The 12,642-nt window shown below is 52.0% G+C and overlaps 1 long non-coding RNA gene across 1 annotated transcript; it reads left to right on the forward strand.

Moving 5' to 3' along the window:
• Positions 1–10,460: 10,460 nt before the first annotated feature.
• On the forward strand, positions 10,461–12,004 carry LOC122916994. The gene is made up of 3 exons (XR_006386345.1): positions 10,461–10,471; positions 11,111–11,146; positions 11,917–12,004. It is a non-coding gene; the product is annotated as an uncharacterized LOC122916994 (long non-coding RNA).
• The last annotated feature ends 638 nt before the right edge of the window (positions 12,005–12,642 follow it).

Consider the following 12,642-nt stretch of genomic DNA (forward strand, 5'->3'; position numbering starts at 1 on the left):
CCCCAGTGTTTATAACATCAGCGTCCACAATAGCCCGAATATGGAAGGAGCCCAGTTGTCCATCGACAGATGACTGGATCAAGAAGACGTGGTAGAGACATACAATGGAATATTATTCAACCATCAACAAGAATGGAATCTTGCCAGTTGCAATGACGTGGATGGACCCAGAGGATTCTATGCTTCGCGAAATGAGTCAATCAGAGAAAGACAAATACCACATGATCTCACTCATACGTAGAATTTAAGAAACAAAACAGATGAACATAGGGGAAGGGAAGGAAAAATAAAATAAGATGAAATCAGAGAGGGAGGCAAACCCTACGAGACTCTTAACTCTAGGAAACAAACTGAGGGTTTGTGGGGGGAGAGTGGGGGTGGACGGGATAACTAGGGACGGGCGTGAAGGAGGCACGCGATGTAGTGAGTGCTGGGTGTTGTGTACAACTGATGAACCCCTGGCCTCTACCTCTGAAACTAGTAATACAGTATGTGCTAACCACATCGAATTTAAATTAAAGATTTAAAAAAAAGAAATCTTGGGCACTGTTGGTGGCGATGTAAGTTGGCACAGCCACTATGGAAAACGGTACGGAGATTCCTCGAGAAGTCAAAAATAGAACTACCATATGGTGCAGACATTCCACTTCTGAAAATATCTCAGAGGGAAAGGAAATCGCCGTGTGGAAGACGTATCTGCACCCCCATGTCCACAGCGGCGTCGTTTACCCGAGCCGAGCAGGGATACAAACAAAGCGTCCTTGATGGAGCAAAGGGTCCAGAGCGCACGCATGTGCACACACACACACACACACACACACACACGGACTATCAGAGAGAAAAAAAAAAAGCCAATCCCCAAAGGTGAGACACTGAAAGATTTCATTTAAATAATATCCTTGAAACCGGGTGATGGAGACGGACGTGTGGTGCCTGCGGGTGAGCGGTGGGGGCACACGGGGGGTAGTCGTGGTCCAGACCCCGAAGGAATCCTTGTGGGGATAGGACGGTTGTGCACCTTGAGCGCGGTGAGTGTTACAGAAACGTCCGCGTGGGATGGAACGGCGTCGGTCTAAGCACACCCAGGAGCTCCCTCGCACGGGCGCTCGCCCACAAACCGGTGAATCAAAGCACAACAGGGCATCTCGGCGGGATTGGCGGGTCCCGTCGGGGTCGACACCCTGGGGTCGGTATCGTGCTCTAGTTTCGCAGGGTGCCGTCACCGCTGGAGAAAGCCGGGTCAAGGGCAGAAAGCGCCTCTGTTTTATTTCTTACAATTGCATATGTGTCTACAATGATCTGAAACAAAGAAATCCAAAGGTTTTCCATTTTATTTCCAATGAATGATTGGAAGTTATACCGAATAATGATCATATTTACAATGCCATCAAAATAAGAAACAAAAATGGATTTAACAAAAATGAGCAAGATCTGTACACCAAAAGCTACAAAAAATTGCTGAGAAAGGTTTTTTAAAAACCTAAATAGATGGTTGGAAGAGTCAATATTATTAGGGTCTCAGGTTTTCTGAAATTGATGTACAGATTGCATGGAACCCTTATCAAAATCCCACAAAGCTCTTTTGTAGGAATGGCTACACTGATCCTGAAGTTTGCAGAGCAATGGAAAGGTCTAGAAAGCCAAAACAATGTAGAAAAAGGAGGAATTGGATGACTTCCACTACCTGATTTTAAGACTTACTGTAGTAATCAAGACAGGGCCGGGGGGCAGCATAAAGGACAGATACAGAAATGTGCAGAAGAGAACGGAGAGTCCAGAAATAGACCCCAGGGGTCTGTGTGTGCGTGCAGTTATTTCTTCAACATTATGAAGGCAATTTAATTGGAAAATAATAACATTTCCAGAAAATGCCATTAAGACAATTGGATATTCACAACAAATAAATGAACCGCAACACTTACGTCATACAAAAAAATTAACTCAAAATGGATCACAGACCTAAATTTAATAGTTAAAATTATAAAACTAGCAGAAAATCTTTATGATCTTGGGATTGAAATGATCTTTAAAAATAGGATAGTGAGAAACTGGGGTGGCTCAGTCTGCCTTCGGCTCAGGTCATGGCTCTAGGGTGCAGGCTCGAGCCCCGCATCAGGCTGTCGGCTCAGGCGGGAGCCTGCCTCTCCCTCTGCTTGTGCTCGCTCTCCTGCTCGCTCTCTTTCTGACAAATAAATAAATAAAATCTTTTTTTTTTTTTTAAAAAGGATAACAAAGGAATGACCCACAAAACTAAAAAACAGAAGAATTGGACTCTAAAATTAAAAAACATTGTTTTTCAAAAGCCAATGTGAAGTAAATGAGAGCCAGCCACGGTCTGGGAGAAAATACTCAGAACACGACACTGTGACAAAGGACTTGCACACAAAATACATAAAGAGTGTTTCTGGGGCGCCTGGGTGGCTCCGTGGGTTAAAGCCTCTGCCTTTGACTCAGGTCATGATCTCAGGGTCCTGGGATCGAGCCCCACGTCAGGCTCTGCTCAGCGGAGAGCCTGCTTCCTCTGCCCCTCCCCCTGCTTGTGCTCTCTCTCTGTCTCTCTCTCTCAATTAAATAAATGAAATCATTAAGAAAAAAAAGAAGACCATCCTTCCCTGCACGAAATTCCCATATAACTTGTGCTGAAAGTCAGTAGACCACATGCTCTGTGGATCTGCTTCTGAACACCGTCCCCGTCCGCTGGTCTATGATACGCCTACTCTTAGGCCAAAGCCACACTATCTTGATCACTGGAGCTTCAAGTAAGTTTTGAAATCAAGTAATATAAGTCCTCCAACTTTGTTCTTTTTAAATATCGTTTTGCTATTCAAGATTCTTTGCATTTTTATATAAATTCCAGGATCAGAATAAGAATTTCTCTGTAAAAAAACAAGCCTGCTTGTATTTTGGTAGAGATGGCATTGAATCAAGAGCTCAATTTGAGAAGAACTAAGTTCTTAACATGAGTCTTTCCATCCATGAAACCATTGTCTCTCCACGTACTTGGGACTTCAGTTTCTCTCAGCAAATTTCTGGAGTTTCTTGTCTTGCACTTACTCTGTTAAATTTATTCCCGAATATTTCACTCTTGCCTATGCTCTTGTGGCTAAACTTGATTCCCTAGTTTCGTTTTTGGGTTGCCCATGGCCCATACACAGCGATGAAACTAACTGTCTTTGTATACTGGTCTTATATCCTGAAACCGGAGGAAACTTTCTCATTAGTTCTAGACCCAGCAACATTTTTCAGGACTTTCTATACAGACTGTAATGTTTTCTGCCAATAAAGATGGTTTTACTTCTTTCTACCCAATACGTACACTGTAAGTATTTTTCTCACCTTGTTACAGTGGTTGGGTGTTGAACTCATTCACAATTTGATCTTTCATAACAGCCTTGTGTTAACTGTAGGATTTTTATAGACACTGTGTAGGAGGTACTGGGAATCCCCTTTAATTCCTAGCTAGTTGAGAATTTTTATCATGAATGAATTATTGATTTTGTTAAATATTTTGTGTCTACTGAAATGATCATATGGTATTTCCCCTTTATCTCTGAACGTGCTGGTTTATACTAATTGATTTTCAGAGGCTAAACCAACCTTGTGTTCTTACAAGCTTATACATACTTTCCTAGTTGAATTTCCTCACTTGATATAGGTCAACTTAAATTGTCTCTTTCTTCTTGAGCCAGCTTGACTATGTCTTTTTAGGAATCTGTCCATTTCTTTCTGGTCGTTGGGCTTGTTTGCATTCAAGTGCTTATAGGATAGTTCCATAATCTTTTTAAATTTCTTGTGAGTCTGTAGTGATGTTTCCTTTACTAGTCTTGACTTTGGGATTGGAATTTTCTCTCTTTTCTTCTTATTCGGTCTACCTGATGGTTTATCATTTGCTGATCTTTTAAGAATAAATTTATTGATTTTCTGTATTGACTTGTTATTATCTTCATTGATATTTGAGCTGATCTATATTATTTCCTTTTTTCTGATTACTAACACTTGATTTACTCTTCTTTTTCTGGCTTCTTGATGAAGAAGCTTAAATTACTATTTTTAGAAACTTTCTTCTTTTCAGATGTAAGAGCTTAACCTATAAGTTCTTCTGTAAACACTGCTTCACTGTATCCTATAAATTTCCACATGTTGTGCTCTCTTTTTCCTTCAGTTCAAGATACTTCATTAAGACGGTATTTATTTATTTGCGAGAGAGAGAACATAGCACGGAGAGCAGCAGAGGGAAAGGGAGAAGCAGGCTCCGCGCTGAGCAGGGAACCCAAAGCCCGGCTCAAGTCCCAGAGCCGGGATCATGACCGGAGCTGGAAGCAGATGCTTAACTGCCCGAGCGACCCAGGAACCCCTGTTCAAGACATCCTTAATCTTGTCTGTGATCTCTTCTTTGGTCCATCAATCATTTAGAAGATACAGTGTAACTTTAAATATTAAGCACTTCTCTGCATTTATTTTTGTTGCCGATGGCTAATTCAATTCTATTTTGGTCATATAACATACTTTTTGTAATTTTAATCCTTTTAAAAGTAATGCTGGTTGTGTGATATGCTAAAAACTGCCCGCCCCAAAGATACTTGTGCCATAATCCCTGGAACCTGAACTGCCCGCCCCAAAGATACTTGTGCCATAATCCCTGGAACCTGCAAATGTTACCTTATATGGAGATAGAGCCTCAGTAGTTACGAATCAGTTAAGGATCCGAGCTTCTCCTGGACAATGCACTCACCGGGTCCTTGTGAAATGATGGCAGAGGGAGATTCCATGCACGGAAGAGGAGGGGGTGATGGGGGCGGATGCGGAGATCCTAGGGAGGCGGTCCCCAGAAAGGCGTCCAGCAGCCAGCAAAGCTTACGAAGCTGGAAGTCCTAAGGATGGATTCTTCCCTGGAGCTTCTGGAGGAAATGTGACCTGCCAGCATTTTCACTTCAAACCAAAATACTGACTTCAGACCTGCCCTCTAGCAACCGTCAGTTTGTTCCCTAGAGTTAAGAGTCTCTTGCCTCTCTCAGATTTCCTCTTATTTTATTTTTCCTTTCCTTCCTCTATGTTCACTTGTTTTGTTTCCTAAATTCTGCATATGAGTGAAGTCATACAGCATTTGTCTTCCTCTGACTGACTTATTTTAGTTAGCATAGCACCCTCTAGTTCCATCCCTGCCGTTACAAAGGGCAGGATTTCATTCTTTTTGATGGCTGAGTAATATTCCATAGCATGTATGTATGTATGTATGTATGTATGTACCACATCTTCTTTAAAGACACTTCCTGGGGTCCCACTCACCAGCCCGGTCTAATCGCCGGGGCCTGTCAACACTGCACCCTGAGCACACGGAGGGGCTGGGAAGGGCAGTCTTTACTCAAGACGCTCATGCTTCTGACTGGAAGTTGGGAGTCTACAGCCAAAGGAAAAGCAGACAGCGGTCGGTGGGCTTCCGTTAGTCTGTCACATTAGGATGAGAGAAACTTCTTACGATTAACTAAGCAGCTTAGAAGCATGGCTCTTCATTCACGTGTGCACACTGGGCTGTCACAGGTGAGCCGCACCGCCATGGCACACACATGTGGTGCCCAGGGAATGGTTGTGGAAAGACTGAAGGAACCATTGGCCTGAGAGAAGCTGGTTCCTTGGTTTGCTATAATCCGTGACAATGATAACATCCATTATTTTCCTATACGGAGTCCACCAACGAACAGAATAGCAGCTTGCCTCCAGTGTTTCCTACGGGAGCTTGTGTGAGGCGGCCATTTTCTGTCCGGTTGAAAGCCTCCCGGCCCACGGATCAGTGCCGAGTGGAAAGACTGAGAGGCCAGACCGAGGAGCCGTGGAAAGTCTTTGTGTGGCTCACGTTGACCCACCAAGCCTCCCCCAAAGCGGACACGGTGATGAAAGTCGGTGCAAGCTTACCAGCCATGGTTACTTGACTCTAACCGGAAGCCATGTTCAATGACTGGCATTTTTCAAAGTGGTCGAAGCAGCGCTGGGATGTGGGATAAATGTTCTATTATTATTGTTACTATTATTATTATTATTATTATTATTATTATTACAGAGACTTAGCAGTGAGCCTGAAAGTGAACTTCCCCAGGAGCCGAGCCCTGTAACACTGGGGGGAGGCAGGAACGTTCCCTCCGTCATCGCACACAACACTCCTGAGGGAAAGGAAGGTCCTGGAGCTACCGCAGGTGTGGATGTAGCAGGTTGCCTTCGATATCCTTAAAACCCTTCTCTTTGAAGGGAGGGAGGGATGAAGGAAGAGGAGAGAGACTGCACAGGGAAGGTGCTTTGTTTAACCCACAGAGGCACGAGTTAGGATTCGCGTGTGCCTGTGTAATGTTGCTTTACACTTGCCATAAGGATCAAAACAAAGACCCCTTATTCGTTCTGAAAACGTCTCTTGGGCAGGAATACTGTTGGGAGTTCACAGTCTGAAGGTGGTAAGAAAGACGGTTAGCAAGTCAGTACATAGACCCTTTCTGGGTCATTTGCTGAGGGGGAGGAGGGAGAGTAATTATGGGGTGGCTAGGGGTGTCGGGGGCCATCTGTGGGGAAGTGAGCGCCCATCCGAGACCAGATGGACGGGAGTAAGGCGGCCATGCAGAGCGAGTGTGAAGGGGTAGAGAGGGGTGGGGTGGATTCCGGCAAAACGGTGAGCGCCGCAGGGGGTCCGGGGGCCACGGAGAGCCCGGCATGGCAGGTGGCTGGGGGCTTCCGTCCTGGCCCCAAGGAGTGGCGGCTGCGGCCCAGTGTGAGACTGGGGTGGGGGTTGGGACCCTCTTGAGGACAGACTCGCGGGCCACGAGAAGGAATCCAGGTGTGAGGGCAGTGTAGACACTGTCCGCGCTGCCGACGCGGCCCACCGCTCCTGCCTGCAGAAGAGCGCCAGGAGGGTAAGACCGTTGCAGTAGTTTGAGACCCGACATGATGACGGCTTCGAAGAGCAGAAGCGAGAGGGAAAGACAGAAATGACTGAAGGACATCCCGGAGGATTTGCCTGCGGAGATCAAAGCTTGTGGGGTAGAACCAGCGCTTGGTGCTAGATTCGTTATCCTGCCTGACAGCTGGGAGCCCCTTTGTGAAACAACACGGTAGAAGGAAGGGGAGCGACTCCACAGACACAGGGTCCGAGGCTGGGGGGACTGCATCAGCATTCAGAGCTGTACCCCTCGCCTAGCCAGATGAGAGAAAATGATCGTTTAATAAGTACGATTCATCATGATTCGGTAACACGCTACAGAAAATGACCCAGAAGTACTGTTTGCAGACACAGGCGCCCCGGTGTTGTTTGAAAACCATGTGTGTGTGTGAGAGAGAGACCTTCAGGGCCCTCAGGAACATGGGCTGTCTGGTGGGCATCTCCCGCCCGTGCCCAGCAATGACATCGGCAGGTGCCAGAGGAGGAAGGCGAGAAGCGGAGAGATCCATCTGGTCTCGCCCCTCGTGTGGCAAAAACACGTGTGCCCAGTGAGTCCTGAGAAAATGAGAACAGCCACAAATATTTCCTGAGCGCCGATGCCTTGTTTACCACAAATAGTCTCCTTGGACTCGGGGACGTGGGTATTAGCAGCTTCCGGAGTCACGAAGGGCGAGTCTTGGGGTGACAGGACGACGTTCCGCCCCTACACGTGAAAATGGGTCTTTCGTAGGAGTCGCACCTACTCTGTTCACCTGCCCTAGACCGAATATCTGCGTCCCTGCGACATTCACAGGCTGAAGCCTAACCTCCAAGGTGGAGGTCGGAGGTGGGGTCCGTGAGAGGTGGTCGTGAGGTGACCTGGGGAAAGGCCTCCAGGGAGGACATGGGCCTCCACGTCCCCACCATGGAAGGACAGCGGGAGGAGAGAGCGGGCTTAAAAGGAGGAATCCCACGGCTGGAGGGATCTTGGTCACCTCTGAGGAGGAGGAAGTACTGAAAGAGACGCTGTGGTGGGGGACACTGTCTGACCTGAAAGGAAGCGGCTGATGGTCTTTTTTCAGAGAGAGGAAAAATGTGACTAAGCAGAAATGTGTGAAAATAAACACAAAGGAGACGGCTTAGCATGTGATATCGTTACACCTGGATCCTTCCCATGTACGAGCCGGACCCCCAGAGAGGTTGGAATTCCAGGCTCCTTCGCTCCTCTAGCAGATTCTGTCCGTCGGGGGTGGCAGGGCAGGGGTCCCGAGGACTGGCCCCATCCAGGGAGAATTCTGTCGTGGGCTGAGGTGTGTCCCCCCCACCCCGGATTCGTGGGCTGGAGTCCCGGCCTCAGAACGTGACTGTCTTTGGACAGAGGTTTTTGTTTTGTTTTGTTTTCATTTTTGTTAAGATAAGACTGACATACCATATTGCGTAAATTTGAGATCTATGACGTGCGAATTTGACGCGTTGTGTGTTGAGGTGGGATTCCCGCCACAGCGCGGACGCCTCCGTCTCCACCGTGACCATTTCTCCGTTCCTCTTCGGCGCGGAGAGCACCGCGGTCCGCTACCGACTCGGCCCGGGAGCTGGTAGTGCCGAGCTGGGCACTGGAACCACAGCGCTGTGCGTCGCCCCACAGCGGGGTCACCTCCCAAGTGGGACTCTGCGCCCCTGGACCGTCCCCCTGGGTCCCGCACTCCGACCCCTGCACCCTTCCTTTTACCCTCTCTTCCCACGAGTTCGGCTTTCTTAGACGCGACACACGAGGAAGGCCGAACGGCATTGGTCCTTCTCCGTGGGACGTAGGTCAGTTCACGGATGCCCACGGCGGTCCCTCCCTGTGTGCATCGTGGCATTATGCACAGGAGCGCGGGCGTGGAAGCCGCCCAGGTGCCTGCCGGGGACGGATGGGAAGAGCAGAGGAGGCGGCACCTCCGATGGTAAAGGGGAGCAAGTCCTGCCAGTGGTGTCACCGCCGAGGTAAGGTCTTCACGGAGGGAACGGGGTTCCGAGGAGGTCCTGCGACCCTCACGCGGCACCGCTGCGGTGTCCCTGACAAGAGGGAACTTGGACACCCGCAGAGGGAGAGGCGCGAAGACACAGGGAGAAGACGGCCGTCCGCCGGCAAGGAGAGAGGCCTGGAACGCGCGGCCCCCTCCGACCCAGCCCCTCGGGCAGCCTGACCTCCGACGTCCAGCCTCCAGAGCTGGAGACGGTCCGCTCCTGCTGTCGAAGTGCCCCCCCGGCCCCCGACCGGCGCTAGGGACGCTCCAGCTCCTTCATCCAGCGACCAGCACTTCGGAATCTCACCTCTACGTCCCCCGTCCGCAGCGGGCGCACACGGAGGGGCGGAGCTGCGCGGCCCTCGGCCCGTCAGTCGGAGCCGACGTCCACCGATCTCCGACCTCCAGGCGCGGGGCAGCCCGATCTCCGGCCCGGGCTCAGGCGATGCTTCCGGGAAGCACCCTGCGGCGTGGGGGACGTTTGTGCACGGGCCGCCCGCCGCCTTCCACCGCGTCCTCTCCCGCCAGAGGCCACACGCCGGCTCTCCGGGGCTTCTCCTCGAAGGGCTGAAACCGCCGCATTCTGGGTTTGGCCCTCAAACCCCAGCTGCGCTGTTTTCTCCAGATGCGAGTCTCCAGGTGACACACTGTCCTCCGTTCCTGGTGCTTCTTATTCAATTTCTAGGGCCTGACACCCACGTATGAGCCTGTCGGGCCCGGGGTTAACAAATAACCATGTTTCGGCAGCGTTTAAACGTACTGCCGTCCCAGAAAAGGAATCCAGGAAGCGTTCTGTCCTCAAGTTTGAGGGCTCTGGACCCCGCACGAGGGCACTTCTGGGTCTCGACGGGTAAGGTCAGGAGACTCTAACTCCCCGGGGACAGCGTGGCCCCAGGAGAGACCCTTTCCGCAAACCCACCAGAGTTCCTGGAAGCCCCCGGGGAAGAACGTGTGGAACACTCGCCTTCCCAGCTCCGTGTTTGTCCTCTTGAAGAGAAGACACAGCGAGTTCTCCCGGGAGCCGAGGGGGCCGCGGCCGGAAGCCATTCAAGGACCAGGTTGGGGAAGTCCAGACTGGGCTGAGCCGACTCGAGAGCTTCTCCTGGCAAACTGCCCCAAGCAGGAGGACACTGTGCCTCTGCAGGCAGGAGCGAGGCTCGAGCCAGCACGGCAACCCCGTGAGGGATATGCCCCACGCCGTCCTTGGCAGTGTGGCTGGAAAAATCCACCACTGTCCTCCCCCCGACGGGCTGCACGGGCTCCAGGTCTTGGGGGCAAGTTCAAACACTTGCTTTCCATTGAGGACATGTCGGATCCCCACATCGCCCGAAACCGCCCACTGGGTAATTAATGGTGCTCACGAGGGTCGTGTATGAGCTCGTGGTTCTCGGCCGTGCTCAACTGCGAGAGCTGCCGGTCGGAGGAGCCAGGCCGGGCTCCCCGTGGCCCAGACCCGACTGCCAGCGTGAGGCCGACTGAGACAGGCATCCTGGGAGGCTTCCTTTCCTAAACGAGGCTGCACCCGAGGGACGGGACCCCAGGAGCTGGAGAAGTCTCTGGAATTGTGAGTCTGACCCTAGTTTTCTTTCTGGCTTTCATCCACCAGACAGTGAAGCTGGATGGCCAGGCCTCAGCAAGCAAGCCGGCAGGGGAGACAGACAATGAGGCTTGGGAGGTCCTAATCCCACCTGGAGCCCGGGCCACCTGCTTAGGAGATGCTGGGGGATCAGGAGACCCGAGGTCACGTCCCGTCTCTGATTTTGACTCCCTCAGCACTGAATCTGCCACATGTCATTGGGGACATTGTTGAGATGGAAAGTCCCGGGCCGGACTGGTCCCCATCCTGCCGGCTCTGACACCCTCTCTGGGGTCTGTTCCTCAGTGGGGCTCCAGATCCGCGGCCGAGGACCGTCCCCCCCCTCCGCCCATCCCGGAGCTGCACACCAGCCCCCACCAGAGACACTCCCCAGGTGTCGTGAGGACGCACCGTCCTCTGCGAGGCTGAGCGACTCCGACCTGTCCCTCTGCGCGCAGGTATCCTCGGCAGGCTTGAGAGGCTCCTCCTCGGTCTGGTCTGCCCCTCAGCTGTAACAGCCTTTTTCAGCCAGATGCAGCCTTGTTAAAAAAAATTAATGAATAGCACGGTGTGGTGCACGTATGCAGAAAACCAGTGTAACGGACTTGATCTTCTGATTGATCTCAGGGTTGGCCGGTGGTCGTGGGGAACTCAAGCTCACCGGTAAGCCTACCAATTGCCGTTGGCTCGTTGGACCCTCTCCTTCGGGCTTGGCTGGGAGCAGGCTCAGTGCACCCGGGGCACCTGGCTGGGAGAAAGGCTTCTGCTTCCAGGCCCCGTGGGGCTGGAGGGCTGCTGGCCCGGGGACTCCCTGCTCACCCAGCCGTTTCTCTCCGACCTTGCTCTGCCGCCGATGCCACACCAACAAGGCTCGGGGTCCCTCCAGGACATCCCCATCTTGGCCCGCTGGGGTGGGGCCCCTCCGGTCTGTGTGCAGCTGCCACGGGGTTGTGCTGGGCCGGCCGTCCCTCAGCCCCGTCCACCCAGGAACCTCAGCCATACCCCTGCCCCACGGCTTCCACAGAAGGGGCACCCGGCCAGGCACAAGCTTGACCTCTGCGTTCCGCCACTTCAGCGGGCCGCAGCTGCCCTCTGGAGGCGCAGGGAGGGCCTTTGGTAGAAAGTCTCCTGCCAAGTCCCTAATGAAAGCAGGGACCAGCCTGCTCTGGTTCCGCTCCCTCACTCGTGTGGGCTCTGCCCTGCTCGGGGAGGGCTGATACAGTCCTCAGCTTGGGGGCACCTGCGGGGCTCCGTCGGTGAAGCCTCTGCCTTCGCTCAGGTCATGATCCCAGGATCCCGGGATCGGGCCCAGCATCAGGCTCCTGCTCAGTGGGAAGCCTGCTTCTCCTTCTCCCTCCCCTGCTCCTCCTGCTTGGGCTCTCTCTGACCAATAAATCATTTCTCTCTCTCTCTCTCTCTCTCTTTTTTTTTAGAAAAATCCTCGCCTTGGCCTCGTCCCTCCCTGCAAACGTCTCTTTCACTGTCCACCCCCCTCCCCTGTCCACCCCCAGACAGACGAGCCCTCCCCCACCACCAGCAGGGGCCTCCCTGTGCGGTCTCTATCCCTCTCCGCGGGCTGGGATTACACCTCGCCCCTGCTCGCAAGTTTGGGAATCCCCAAACGCTCCCTTTCCCCACAAAGCTTGGCTTGCAAGACCGTTTTCTCCCTGAGCACTTCCGAAGTCTGTTTTGTCCGTCAAGAGCTGCACGAGGCCTCTCTCTCTCTGGCCTCTCCATGGAGAAGTGTCTCCACCTTCCTGGGCAGCACAGGCTCTGGCCGGAGAGGGTCAAGGTCACACCAAAGCAGGTAAAAAGTGCACGTGCCTTGACGTTTCTTGGGAAATAGGTTTTCCTGGTATTTAAACAAGGCTGTGGCTCTTGTGAAGGCTCAAAGCCCGGCAGGGGACCGTGGGTAAAGCGAACCCCGTTCTGTGTGCTCACGCACGTGGAGAGGACACGAAGGACGGGGTCCGGGGACTTTGCCCGCGGCCTCTGAATACTTGTGTCCTCGAAGAAAGAACAAATGTCATGAAAATGTGTCTCCCACGGTTGGCACTTGGGGTTATGTTTTCTCACCTTCTTTTCTTAAACTTCTTTGTAGCTTCTTACAACTTTTCTTACGACGACGTAGTCATGGATACACCCAGGAAAGAGGGAGC

The sequence above is a fragment of the Neovison vison genome, chromosome 9 (assembly GCF_020171115.1).
Source record: "Neovison vison isolate M4711 chromosome 9, ASM_NN_V1, whole genome shotgun sequence".
NCBI classification, from domain to species: domain Eukaryota; kingdom Metazoa; phylum Chordata; class Mammalia; order Carnivora; family Mustelidae; genus Neogale; species Neogale vison.